Consider the following 13,384-nt stretch of genomic DNA (forward strand, 5'->3'; position numbering starts at 1 on the left):
GACAACACACTATTCCACCAACATTATAATGGATGGTTTTCTTCTTTTAAATGCCTTGCCATTAAAGTTTAACGAGCAATACTTACTTTCGTTCTAAACTTATTTTTCTCCTTGACAGATTGGATACTTAGTTTGGATTTGTTAACATAGCTAGTCATAAAAATGTCTGCTTCAAAGAAACTGATAGATACTGTCTTTAGGAAATTGGGCTTTGATGCCTTATTTGATTTCCATGGCAAAATAAGTTCATATTTTCTTGTTTGGAAGAAATGAACATGAAGTGCTATACTGAGCAAGATAATAAGCTCATGCCCCTTTTTATTTGCCTGGAATTTAAGTTTATATCAAGCATAACAGATTGTGTAGCTCAGAAATGTCCTAACTCAGGACTGTAGTTTTTAACAACGGAGGGTTCATTTGTGGAATTTCTGATCTAGCTTCAGATGTTTGCAGGACTTTCCACCTTCTAATCCTTTACTTTAAAAATATGTAGTGGTACAAGGAGTAACCAGAAATGAAATTGCGACTAAGGCTCACATCTTTACATAGAGGTTATTTATGGCATCACACATCTTAACCAAGTGTCTGGCAAATGTCCTTTGTAGTGTTCCCAGTTCTCACGGTTTTACTTTGAACCTCACAATATTACTATTTCTCTTACTATTTTGGTTAAGTTTCCTTTTGGAAGTTTCCTTCCAAAAATGATTTCTATCCTTAAATTTGGAAAGGGAAGACTCAACTTGTGAATTCTCATGCTTCAAGACAAGTATACATTTATTTTGAGCCATAAAATAGCACAAGCTGCAAGGAAGGAGGGATGAGCCTGACTCATGATTTTTCTTACATTCAATTTGTCCTTCCTCTGATACACTCAGACTCTCTTAGAATAGTCTCTGTGATCTTGCCAAGCTTTGTGCTTCAAGAACAAACATTCAAGGAAAATATCCTTGACCCCCTTAGTGCTGTGGTGCCTAATGGGTTAGTATGTTGTTAAGAGTTACAGTACAGAAACAAAGCAAGCAATTCAAAGACTTGTGAGAAATATTCACAAGGGGAAAAAAAAAACCGCTGAGTGAGGACATTCAGAATTTCTTTAGCATCATTTCCTTACAACAGCTGCCGTCATTACCCTCTTCTCCAAAGCTGAGCTACAGCACCTACTGATGAGCCTTTTCCTAGCTCAGATGAGGGCAACAGGCAACTGCTTGGTATTTGAAGACACTAAGATCCCCTGGAAAAGGAAAAAGCAGACCACAAATAGACGGCAGAAACCCGTACAACATCGCAGCAAACATTTCCTAATTTACTGCAATGCCAGAAGATGATTCACCCCAGTGTTCCTGTTGCATAATCTTCCCCACAGCTCAGGAGAGTGAAACTAGAAAACCAAAGGTCTCACTGGGCTTTCAGTGACATTTATGTTTAGACTGAACTTTCAGTTAGGAAAGTGTGAGTTTTTCTCTGACAAAGGAGGGGGAACTGATATAGTAAGGTGTTGTTTCAGAAATGATAAACTACTGAGCATACCAGATTGTCACCTCCCTTGGCCCAGCGTAAACCCCAAGCCAGACCACAGGCTTCATTCGCCCTTCTTGACTTTCACACAGGTCTCTTTGCAATGACATTCTGGTCCATTCAGCCTGCTTGGTCACTGGGAGACCACAGCTGGACCCTGAGAGCTGTAAAGCCCCTCCAGATAAACCGCGCCAGGATCCCTCAAGGCTTGGTTATCGGAGTGGAAGGTATCCTGGGGGCTTCCCCCTGCCCCGACCTTTCAGCAGCAGCAGCAGGAGGTCTGGAAACTCCAGGCACATGTTTGCTCTGCCTGAGCATCGTGCACATGGTAGGTCCAACACTTTTCAAAAGCACCAGGCTTGCTGTGTGCCTGCAGCATCTCCCAGGCGTGCAGGCAGCCCTGGGCGTAAGCATAGCCGCCAAACTGCCTGTGTAGTGATTGGGGAAATTCCACCCTGGCAGCCACTTGCCAGAGAGAGCGGGGAGAAGGGAGTAAGAAAGCAGCAAGCAGCAAGGATCACTACTTCAGAGCCTCTGAGAGGTGTCATATATATATAGCTATGTGTTTTAGGGGCCCAATCTACTCTTTTATTCCTTAAAATCAAGTCGAGTGAACCAGTGAATGCTGCACATCTTCAAAAGAACATCAGGCTGAAGACTACATTCTTGTTAGGCTATGTTATCTTGGGTTATCTGGGTGCCAGGCATTTTTCTGTGCTGATTTGGTGAATCCTGTTTCAGAAGAGCCAGTGTGAGCAGCACACGAGTCCTTCACACCTCAGTAACTTTCTGCTCTGTGTTACACCAGAGTGAACCAGGTTAGTTCCTCCTTCAGGGCAGCATTACTGCAGGCAATGTAATTTCTTCCCCTCTCTGTTGAGAGTAGAAAAATTTCCTTTATTCAGAGAATTTTAAAAAAACCTAAGTATTCTGAGGGTGGCTTTGTTTTTCTCAGCATCTCTGTTTCTGTGGGATTTCCAGTGTTGCTGTATTTCACATCCCCTCCCTGCAGCTGATACACGGCATGGTCTAAATGAGCTGCTGCTTGCCAGTTTGTGGGGCAGGTAAGACATTTGCTGAGCACTTGTCTTGAACACATGCCCTTTTTGGTAGGGATGGGTGCTCTTCAGCACAGCTTTGGCTCTGCAGGTGCATGGCCCTGACTCACAAGGCAGAGCCGTCTCTTTCCTGCAGCAGGGAAATTCTCCTGCTGGCTCTCTGCCCCATGCTCTGCCCTCTCGCCAGGTCTGGACGCGCCGTCTGCATCTGAGGCTGGCTGTATCTAAAGCATCCATGGGCCTGGCCTTGAGGAGGAAAGTGGGTGATCCCCAGGTGATCAGCAACAGCTGCTGTCAAAAGCTATGGTGAATCCCGAAACTAAAGAGGCTTTAGGGTTTGAAAACAAAAGGACGGACTGAGGGCAACCTCAGTCAAATGGAGAACACTGTAAGCCTTGTGTTAAGGTTAGTGAAATGAAGGTTCCTCGCATTTTGCCAGCAGAGACCACAAACCCAACAGGCAGCTGCCTGTGGGTGAGAAAGGGCTGCCTGACTCACCACCTCTGAACACTTCTTCATGCCACCATGGGATGAGAACGCAGAGCTGAAGTAGAGCTTTATCCCTACAAGCTAGGGTGAAGCTGAAGTAGGAGCATATGCCAAAAAGGGAACCAAAACTCATCAACTCAACCACAGCTGTGGCTAGAGAAGGGAAGATGGGGTTTCACAGCCTCTCTCCTCTCACATCAGCACCGCATACCATAGGGAAGGAGGGGTAACCCACATTGTTCCCACCCAGGCATTACCATGGCTTGGAGAGGGAGTCCTGCAGCACGATTCCCCCATCCCGCTACAATCTCTGCCCTCAGCAGCAATGTAGCCAAACAGTTCTGTCATTTGGATGAGGATGGGGATGAAGAGGCCTGCCAGCAGGCAAGGACATCAAGGTGTAGGTGCCTCCTACATCCCTAAAACTGTTACATTAAATGGAAAGTCATCCACAAGTGGTAAGCAGAAAAAGAACAAACTGGGTGCATTAGTGGAAATATAGGTCTTAGCTGATAGTCTGAACAGAGAGACAAAAAGCCAGGCCTGTGTTGGTAAAGATGATGCTAAGAGAGCACACAGGGCTTACAGATCACTCTGAGGCCCTCAGTTGCACAACATAGCAAAAGGGAAAACACAAATATGGGTGTATTTAGAAGCTACCTGAGAGGCCATAATTCATACCATATATGATTTGTATGTCATGATCTGTACACTGAAGATTTCAACTGAAGAGTGCAGCTTTCCCTTGCATTGATGAGCAGGATGGTGTCACAGTTCATTCAGAGAGATGAAGTTGTTTTGAAATGATTGGAATACCTACCCAAAAGGAAACTTTATAAATCATAGATATTCTGCACTAAAATACTTGTGGAATATTCAAGACTTGGGAGGAGGGAAATGTCTTCAGAATTGCTGAAGGACTGATAATTTTCGATGCCAAGTCTCAGCTTGAAGCAAGTATTTATGGCCAAGTTATTAAATGGTGCCTATAATGTTTCTAATGGAAAAGCTGGCACCACCTTAACTCTGGCAGTGGCTGCCATGACTCTGATACTAACATCAGCTGTGGCTGCAGAAATAGGAAACAGCCTCTTGTTTGTTCCTCATTCTGAAGCAGGGAGGGCATATGTGCCTCCCGTGGAGAACCCCTTCTTCCTCTTGTATCCTCTAATTTGTAATCTTTAATATCTTGTTTTAACTGGAAGTTAAGATTTTAGCTTCATAATGCTGCCCACATACTAGGAGTATGAAACTGAAACATGGCATTGACTGCACATTAGGTTCAAAGTCCTGCAAAACAAATACATGTTTAAGTATTCACTAAAATCCATTCTAAATCAGGAAAAAAATATAAAAACGTTTCAGTGTTTTGATGAACAAAGGCAGATTTAAGTATACACTTAATTTATTTGCAAACTTTGGGCCCAGGGCCTGCTCCAGAAGTGTTAGGAGGTGTTCCCTTTTACAGAAGATCTTTTAGAGAATTCTCTTTCCAGAGAATATCTTAATTCGTTACAAGCTAGACTTTGCCATTTCCATTAGTGCAAAACCATCCCTTCACATTGAGCTGAAAATAGCTAAAAGTAAAAATCTAATTTAACTCTTAAAATGAAAAGAATGTTTGGAAGGATATGTTACCAGAGTGTAGGCTCTGCAGTGCTTGTTTTCTATTTTATCTGTGTTAACTGCTGTAGCATTCAGGCCTTTGACGTGCATTGTTCACTGGAAGTGAAATTGCACACTGTCATAACAGTCTATTAACAGCACTGAATTTCTGCAGAACTTTACCTCTTTTCTAGAAGATAACATCTCTCTTTCCTTCCAAGGATAAAATAGCTTCCTTTTTGCAGCAGTGCTATTGCTTGACAGGGATGTCAAGTTCCCTTGACTATTAAGGAGAAGGGAAATGTGTTTGTTACACATTTTTGTTCTCCTTTCATCCTCTTCAGAGAGGCCCCCAGCTCAATTTAAACAAAATAAAGCCAGGGTATCATTTAAAAACAAAACCATTTTGAAAACACTTTGATCTCCCTGACTTCCTGTTAAATATACAATCGACTGTTTCTCTACATCCTCGACCACTACAGATCTGATTTTCTCTACGGTTTATATTGTCTTTGGCACTACAGAAAATTAACATAGCATTTGCTATAAAATCTCTTAAAGGCAAAGAAATCCAACCCCTCCTCAGCTTCACCTTTGCCTTTCTGTGTCCTCTTCTTTTCAGCCCTGCCACCCACCTTTCTGTTTACGTACAAGGACCCCGAGGCTGGTCTGTCTGTTTTGTTGAACTCCTGTTTTCCAACACTTCTGTCAGTCCATCTTCCCCTTTCCCCAGTCCAGTGAAGATCCCGTATACACATTAGCCCTGCAAAAACCTCAAGGCCTCTTCACTCAGCATCTCTTTTCCTTTTGTATCTAGACACTGTTTTGGTGTTTTTTCCTGGAGAAGCTTCTCCTGCCCTGCTCCATCAGCACTGCTACCAGGTCACTCTGTTGACTTTGGTCATCTCCTCCAGCATGGTGACTTTCTCCTCCACTTCTGCCCGAGGCTTGCACCATCCTCTGGGTGGGGAAGAGCATCGTTTACCCCTCCCCGTGCCTCACCACCTGCCCTGTGTGGTCGGGCCCTGACTTCCCTTGTCCTTCCCTTTCTCCTCACATCTGACTCTTCCTGTAGCTCAGCACTCAGCTGCATCTCAGCCCTGACCTTATCCCTTTTCAGAATTTAAACTTTTCCAGTCTATTCATAATGCCATTTCTTCTCTTTCAAATTGCTTTATGCCTTCATCCTCACTCCATTGCAATCTAAACAATTGATTGCCTTTTTTTTCTTTTCTTTTTTTTTTTTTTTTTTTGAGGGGGTGAGAATGAGTAGATGGGAATGAGACAGTTTGCTGTCAACTTTCTACTCCTTAAGCTTATCTCTTAACTACCCAATGTTCATCAGTTCTGGTGCGTTAATGACTCAGGCAACATATATTAATTATTTAGGGTGAGAAGGGAGTTATATCTGATATAGATGAATAGATGGTAAGGTATTTAGGTCTTACTGTATTTGTGCAAAGCACTGCACATAATCTATTGAGCTATACAAGTAGCAACAGGAAGTCTAATCCTCTATACTGGCAAACTGTTGACTTGGTGTCTTCCAGATTTAATTACACTGAAGAAAAACAAAACATTGTAGCTTTAAGGACTAACTGCTCCATTAAGTGTAACATTTTAAGCAAGAGAAATGTTCACACACAATGGAAAGACACATAATGTTGCTTCATGCACAAATCAGATAAATTGTTCTCTAGCTTTAGTGACAGCAGAGACAAAAGGCTCTGTCTCCCACATTGCAGCAGCAACATCTGGGTGGCTGCCTTCAAATTTCTCCCCCTACTTGAGGCCTCTCTGTGTTCAAATAGCAGGAGAAAGAACATTGTTTCACATATCTCAGGTAGCACCAAAATGGGCCAAGGTCTGAAGCAGGCTGTGAGAGGGTGATGGGTGTAAGTTTTGACATGACAGTGCAAAAGTGGGAATTGAGTTTGCATGCATCATGGGGAGATTTGCTGTCAGAATAATAGATCTCATGGGGCTTTGAGTGGCTGATCAGAGAATTATTTTGCAACTTGCCTGGTTTCCCTTCTTGCCTCAGAGGTATTTTATAGAAAGAAGCCAATATTTCATAAAAGAAAGGGCCCAGAATATGAAAACGAATTGCTATGTAGCACAGTCACTCAGCTTACCAAGTACCAACCCAATGCAGAGCAAAGGCCAAATTCTCAGCTTACCTAAATCTATTCAAATCCTGCCTTGCACTGTAGCAGCTTTGTGTTCATCCTGTCTTACAGAGCTCTCATAACCCCAATAGCAATGGCACTTTTGGTGATTCTCCTCCCATAGAAGCACAAACCAATGATGAAGAAAAGACACTGATATTGGATCTTCTTCCCTGCTCACAGTACCCTTATAGCCTCCTTCCCCTTGCTCCCCAGGTCCCATTTTAATAGCCAGTGGGAACTATTGACAACTGGGCAGTGTGTAAAAGCCACCCTCCACAGGATTCCGGGTTCCAGGCCCAAGAGATCCTCAGTTTACAACTCAATAATGTTTGAGGAAAACTCACAACTCTCAGAATTGTCAGAAGAAATAAAAATTGAGCTGACTAATTTCAAATGTGCTTTAATCTCCACCTCAGCAAGCTTGGTTAAGTTTTTAAAAAACAAGCCAGAAAACACAAGCAAAACCAAAACCAGAAATCAGAGTTGCAAAAGACCATCTTTGTATCCTTTCACTGCAAATTTAGTTTCTAGCCTGGCTTCCTTTCTTTTAGGAATAGTGCATCTCTTTGGAAACAGTCAGTTCTGTGAACCTTTGTACCTCTGGTTTGTCATTACCACAACTGGTCAGAAAAAGTCATGGTACAGGAGACGAGTTAACCATTTCTCTTTTACTAAGTCAGCTTCACTAAAAGAAGGGTCAGCCAGGAGTTCATCCCCTATACACCAGAGCAGAGATATGGGCCCATTTACTAAATGTATGCTTTATCTAACAGCATGTTCAATATCCTGTAAGTATATACCATAGTGAACTTTCTGCCTAAAGTGAATGTTACTGACATTTTCTGTACCCTTTCGTTGTACAAATATTCTTACTTTCAGCAGTTTGTCTACATGACTAAAAGTCAGGTGTTCTGGGCTTAGGCCATAACAATTTATGCAATATTACAAGTGATACTGAAATGCATATGCATTTTTTTCATGTAAATGTATATCAGAAAGCAAGAAATCAATGGACATTTAATAGCTGAGTTATAGCATTCTGTCATTTTTAACCTAGGGGTCTTCAAACTCTTTACAAACCCTGATTTCTTGTCTGTAATGAGTTTTGGATCAGGCCCCCTAAAATAAAGGAGCCAGTTCTCTTTTACCCAGCTCCTTCTTTACACTGTAGGCGTAAATTACATTTTACTTTCTCTAAGTTGGGAGCTGCAAACAACTCTGGTACCTTTGGGGTAGGCGGGGAAAAGAAGTATGGCTGATTCTAAATAGAAGTTACTTGTCAGATCAACCTTGATAGCAGAGATAATGAGGGTGATCACATGGGAATATAGATTCAGGGTTTAGTTTAATCATCGTTCCGTATCAGCTGCACTGTTCCAGTTCTGTGTGACTAAGTCAAATAAATGTTAGGTAACTGAAATTATCTCTAGCCTCCATACTTTTCACTCCCCCCGCCAGTACCCACAGCATTGTTTCAGTGACTTTAAAATAGGTAAATCTATAAAGGACATCTGTAAGTGCTAAATAAGTAAACAGAGAAGAGTTTTCATGAAGAGGTATCTGAAGTTAAGCTATGAAAGAGATTTCTAAAGGCAAAAAATAATAGTAAGGTCATAAAAATCACATGTGCCTTTGAAAACCTCTATCAAGGCTGTACTCAGGTGCCTAAATTGGCTTCCATTAACTTTACAGGGATTCTCTGAGTGTTGAAGCATGTGATTTTCAATTCTTCTCCCAACTCCAGGGCAGGGGGGGCGGGAAGAACATCAATATTGAAAAAATTGCTCTTTGATATATTACAAAAAGCCTTATAACTAGTGATGTGGCATTATCATTAAAAAAATTCCCCAAACCTTATATCAAAACCAACAAGCAGCCTTACGTAGGCAGCTCTGAGCTTTGGTTTGGAATCTTGATACAGATCCAAATTTTGCTCGTTAGCTCATCCTAAAAGAAAGAATAAATAGTGTAGGATCTCAATGTATTACAATAAAGCAGTGTTTGAGGTTTCCTTAATTTGTTCAGTATCTGAGGTAAATTTATAATTAATTGCATTTTCTCCACAGCTCTGGTTTCTTTTGCACTGTTCCTACCTCTCACAAGTTTACTGCAAGCCTCACACAGGTGATGTTTCTTAAAGCCCTTAGCTCCTGGAAACATATAATTGCATCAGAACATCAGCCTTGATTTCATTTCATCTTCTATGTGGGCCAAGACAAGGTAGGAAATATGAAACTTTTGAGATTAAAGAAAAAAAAAGCAGGAAAAAAGAAACAATGTTATTATTTTAATTTAATTGCTACAATTTCAAGCCTATTTGATGATATGCTAGGGTCTTTACTCAGGAGTTTTGAATGCTTGAGTTGGTCATTCTGCCTTTAGCCTCCATACCAAGTACTACACTGTGTGCTTAAACTGAATTTGATTTGGGTTTAGTTTTAATTTAGGGCAGTCTGCCCAGATTGCTTTCCCCTCTCCTGACAGACTTGGCAATGCTTTAGCAGGGCCCGGAGAGCATTTCAGCCTCACTAGCAAAAAGCCCTCACATAAATCACTTTATTTCCCCCCCAGAACAAATAAACAAGGAGTAAACATCCCTCCTCTCACACATATGGAGTGGGAGCATTTGTGATTCTCTTCCTGTTCTGTGCCGTTCCTCTAGGTTAACTAGGACTTGAGCTTTATGAAAATTTTATGAAACAGCAAAGCTGTACTTCTGCAATAGTAAGGACCCAGAAGAAGACTTAAAGAAAAAAGTAAACCCAAATTTTTTGTATGTGTACATGCACAGCTTGTGGACTCTCTTCAGTTCAGCTGTGTTTGAGGACCCCCATATTAATGGGACTGTGCTATCTTCAAAGTGTAGCGAAATCCCCAGCAGAAAAGAAGAGCAGGGAAATTGTAGTGATTTGATTTTGCTTTTTTTATGCTGGTTTGTTGGGGTTTTTTTGATCCTGAAGAATGCACTTTCTTGGGTTACACATTAAACTGTCAGGAGGCAAAATCAACACTTGGGATTCTACATGGAGCTTGAAAAGTTGCTCCACAAAGCATGGCCACACAGAGCTTCTCCCTTAAATCTTCAAGTTGTTTTTCTTATCTAAGCAAGCTATGTATAAATATTAACATATTATTAATGGGCAAATATTTCCATGTCACTCCTTACTGCTGCTGAAAAGAGGATTCTTGATTCAGATGAGAATGACAGTCCCTTTGTGGGGCCTCAACTGCAATTCAGGTTAAAGGAATTAAAACAAAAAAGAGGGTAATGGCACTTCTTAATCAAGTAAACCTCAAAAATGAAGAATTAAGCAGCCTTTAACTGTTGGTTTTAATATAGAGGAGCCACCACATAAAAACTACTGGCTAAACTCTATAGTAATTGAAATTAGTAAACTCCCACTTGACTTTGGTGAGGCAGGGCTGAGATCCAAAGCATTTGTTCTCTGGTGTGTGTGTGTGCATGGATGTATGTTACAAGCAGCCTCAAGCTCTGCTCAGGTTCAGCACAAATGTTACAGCAAGCAGATGGTGTCAGAGACACACAGTTTGAATCTGGATCAGGATCTCCCTGTAGTGCTGGGGGGGGGGTCAGTTCCAGCACGTTGTCCAGGGTGGTTTCTGCTACCCAAGACTGCAGCACAATAGTGGGATTTCTCCCTGCAACACGGGTGGATTTTTTTCATTAAAATGTTCTTTGAGAATCTCCCTTGTGCGCAACAAGGAAAAGTGTATTCCTCCAGAAGTGTAATCTTCCTGCAGAGGGTTTCACATGCCAGCAGTTGTGGACAAGAGGCCATTGCAAGTGGAACATGTGAAAACAGGGGCCTATTCATAAAAATAATATATTTATATTTACTTGTTAAAAGCTTTTGCTCAGGATCTTTTTTAAAGTTCAGCTGGATATAAAATGCCCACTTCAAAAGCCAAAATGAAGACTTTAACAGATGTGCCCTGGCAAAGAAAAGGGTGTAGACACAGCAAGGAATTCAGAAGGGACAGACAGTCATATATGGACATAGGAAAAGAACCTCAAATAAAATGCTTGTGGCTGGGAGCTGGAGTTTTTGTGTTACCTGTAACGAGCCTCTGTGTTTGGGGCTTTGGGGCCTGGCCTATTCCTTTCTTTTTTCTGGCTGCAGCTTTTTTACTGGTGCTTTTTGTACCACAAGAGACTATCTGTGTAATTTTACATGGACCTCAGTCACTCTAGCAAGCAGAGGAGGGAAATGTCTTATAAGGAGAAACTTCCCTGTAACTGAGAATTTGGATCTTATTTGAACTGCATGGCATACTTTAAAAAATACAAAATTTCAGGTTGCAAGACTTGAAACAGGCAAGTGTTTGTATGTGTGTGTGCAAGCAGTTTCATTGAGTAACAGCCTGACAGCAGCTACTTGTATGCTAAGTCTCGGCAGTGCTGAGCATTTGCAGGTGCTGCCTCCTCGCAGACCCGGGTGTTGAAAATACTCCACTCCATGCCATCAGGATATCTGCACGGCCTAGTGGATGTCTATACTAGTAGACAGTTTTATCTCCAGGTTAATTGAAAGCATATTAATTTCAGGCTGTTAACACATTTGTAAAGATTAGATCAGGCCTTATCCCAGTGATTGTGGTTCAACCGAGGTCTCAGCCTCAGGAGGCTTTTGTTCCTTGCATGTACCTCTCCTGTCCTCTGAGAGCTGTGCAGGGGAAGATGCCATGGTGTCCCCAGCAAGACGCTTTATTGTCTCTCATGAAACAAAAAAAAAACAGACCAGAGAACTATCCTCCATACTATTGACTGCCATCTCCTGTCACTTACTGGACATACGTAAACCATGTTAAGAGTTTTCATATAAGGTATATGAAGATTTCAAAGCTAAGCCTTCAATGACTAGGGAAAACCAGAATTAGGATTGCCATATTCAAAACTCTGCTAGATGTGTGTTTTTAAGGAGGTCCTTTAGGACCCTGACCACCAGGATGTCCTGCTTTATTGAAGCAGATCTCTCAGCAGCTTCCCCTGCAGCTGTGTGTACCCTGCTGCAGACCTGACCCCAGGGGAGAAGCCAGACCTCCTGAGAGTGAGGTGCACACAATAAACAGGCACCGTTTTGGCTGAAGTTGCCTTGTATCACACAGGAGCATTGTGATAGAGAGGGGAAAGCTCCAGTTTCCCAGGGGAGCACTCACCTGCCCTAACCACAACACTGCCCTTTCTCTTTCTGTATGGTCACCAAGTACTGTCCAGTTTGTAAAATAAGTAATGACAGAATCTTACAGGCAATTTATTTTCATTGGACAACTTCAGTTCATCTTTAGAGTAGCTTTATTCTGTGTCCTGGATGGCACATGGGGGTCTAGTGGAGGCCACTTGTAAACCTAAGTCAGAAGCAGAGAGGTCTTGGAGTGTAGAAATGGCCTATCCATGGCTCTTCGGGGAGGCCAACTTCAGTTCAGGAGTGCCTAGACAAATAATTGCCAAAAATTGGGAGAGTATATTACAAGAAGGATCACTCTGGACATGCTGCTGCCTTGTATTTTTTCCTTAGGCAAGAGGTACTGCCACGGTCACAGACAGGATTCTGGCTTAACTAGATCTTTGGTCAGAGGTGGTTGTGTGATTTCCCCCCCCCACTATTGAGCCTCTTGGAACATGCAGGTGAATTAGCTTGTGTATATTAAGTATTATGAATTTTCAACAAAGCAACTTTTTATTGTGTATGTATAAGTTTTCTCATATGTAGAGAAAAATAATTGCTGTACCCTGAAAGGATTTGTCTGAGCTGTGTTTCAGTGTTGAAGTTAACTCTGAAGGCATTAACTTAGAATGACCTTGCTTTTTTCATGACTCACACCTAAAGTTATTTTCCTGTAGGTTTGTTCTGAGTGATTAAGATAGGTTTGCTTGCATATAAATGCTGTTTTACATATATATATATTACCTTAACCAAGGAAAGCTCCCACACTTTCCCTTGTTTATGCATATTATATGTGACATAGATTCAAAGTTAAATGTCATAGCCCTTATTTACAAGTTAACATATGAATATAACCCAATTTAAAACGTATCTCCTGATTTTCACTGCTGCCTATCTCACCCTTCAGTGTGCCTGCTATTTACGTAACATGGAGCAAACAAAGTTGAGGAGGTCACAGCCCTCTTAGCTGCTCTAGTAAATCCCTATTTGCTGTGAACTTCACAGGCTGTCCACCTGCTTCTCAACTGTCTTGGTCAGTGACATTGTAAAATTCCCTTCCACACACCAGTAATGAGCACGTAGGAAATTATACTTAATAATTCTGTCAGTAAGTGAAAGAGAGAGGGGGGCAGTACATCAGAAGCTGGTTCTCAACCACTCCCTGATTTTCAAACTAGCCACAATTGCATGTTAAGACAGCCTGGGAGCTGTTTCAGCAGGCACTGGGCTCCTCTAAGAACTGTCTGTTAGCTGAGTGTAGCCAGAGAATAGTGTGCTCTGGCCACGCTTCTTCCAGCCTGCCTGTTCCAGCATGCCCCTTCACAAGGGATGTTGGGGAGAGTGGCAGGAGCTCAGGGAA

The sequence above is a fragment of the Aquila chrysaetos genome, chromosome 5, assembly GCF_900496995.4.
Source record: "Aquila chrysaetos chrysaetos chromosome 5, bAquChr1.4, whole genome shotgun sequence".
In the NCBI taxonomy this organism is placed as follows: domain Eukaryota; kingdom Metazoa; phylum Chordata; class Aves; order Accipitriformes; family Accipitridae; genus Aquila; species Aquila chrysaetos.